Here is a 904-nt window from a genome sequence, read left to right as displayed (position 1 = left end):
TAGGGAAAGGGAAAAGCTGTAATGGGGGGCCAAATAAAATAAGAAAAACCCCAACTCTTCAGAACATACATATTAACAGAAACTAATTTGACTCAGTATATTGAATAGTGAATGCCTTCAACTCTTACCAAAAGGGAACTATTTTGTTTTAGCAACAAAGGTTTTGTTTTAGTACAAGACAACAGTAAAAAGTACATGGAAAATATGTCAATATCTAGAAAAGGAGAAATAAAGTTAAGTCTGATTTTTTTATTGCCCAAAAAGGTGGGCTTGGAGAAACTAGCCGGTGCTTCCTTCCCACCTGTTTTCAACTCAGAACTCCAGAAACAAAGTTTACATGGTTCCTGTTACCTGCACTTTTACGAGACATTAAAAAAACACACAAAAAACCCCAAAAAACCCAAAACACTAACGCACACCCCAGAAAACAGAGAACACTGCAAGAATGAAACTGAAATAGGGGAGATAAAGCACAGCGTTAGAAGTGCTCACACAGGTTCCGTCAAGAGCAAACAGACTCGAGATCTCCAGCTCTATTTCCCTTCGGAAGAAATACACAACTCACTACCTGGACGCAGACTGACAGAGGCCGGCACGAACAGATGTGTTTTACTGGAACTTTTTGTAACAAACCAAACAACGCAAACCTCAGCGCCCGGCCGGGCAATCTCAGAGCCCTGCTGCCCTCGCTGCCGCTCAGCGGCGGCCCCAGCGCGGTCCCTGGTGCCCTCTGGTGATCCCGCTGCCTCGCTCTCTCCCTAAGGAAAAACAAAGCACGGGTGGTTAACACATCCCGCTCTCGTTTGCGCCCCTGAGCCTTCCTGAGGCCGACAGCGAGAGGCCGACCCGGTTCGACTCACCCGGGCCGGGGCAGCAGCGGGGTCTGGGCCGCCGGGTGGTGCCG

General features: G+C 48.1%; 1 protein-coding gene across 3 annotated transcripts in view; it reads right to left on the bottom strand.

Annotated features, from left to right (window-relative positions):
* DDIAS (DNA damage induced apoptosis suppressor) overlaps window positions 1-904 on the bottom strand; it is an 8,938-nt gene extending 8,034 nt beyond the window's left edge. The window contains exons 1-2 of one of the 3 annotated variants that reach the window (XM_031066116.1): window positions 861-904; window positions 566-758 (exon numbers count right to left, since the gene is read on the bottom strand). The gene's annotated coding sequence lies outside the window, so the exon portion shown is untranslated. The remainder of the gene's footprint in view (window positions 1-565; window positions 759-860) is intronic. The other 2 variants (XM_031066117.1, XM_031066115.1) reach the window with 2 other exon arrangements.

This window comes from Geospiza fortis, unplaced genomic scaffold, assembly GCF_000277835.1.
Source record: "Geospiza fortis unplaced genomic scaffold, GeoFor_1.0 scaffold16, whole genome shotgun sequence".
In the NCBI taxonomy this organism is placed as follows: Eukaryota; Metazoa; Chordata; class Aves; order Passeriformes; family Thraupidae; genus Geospiza; species Geospiza fortis.
This window is presented reverse-complemented; position numbering and strand designations above follow the sequence as displayed.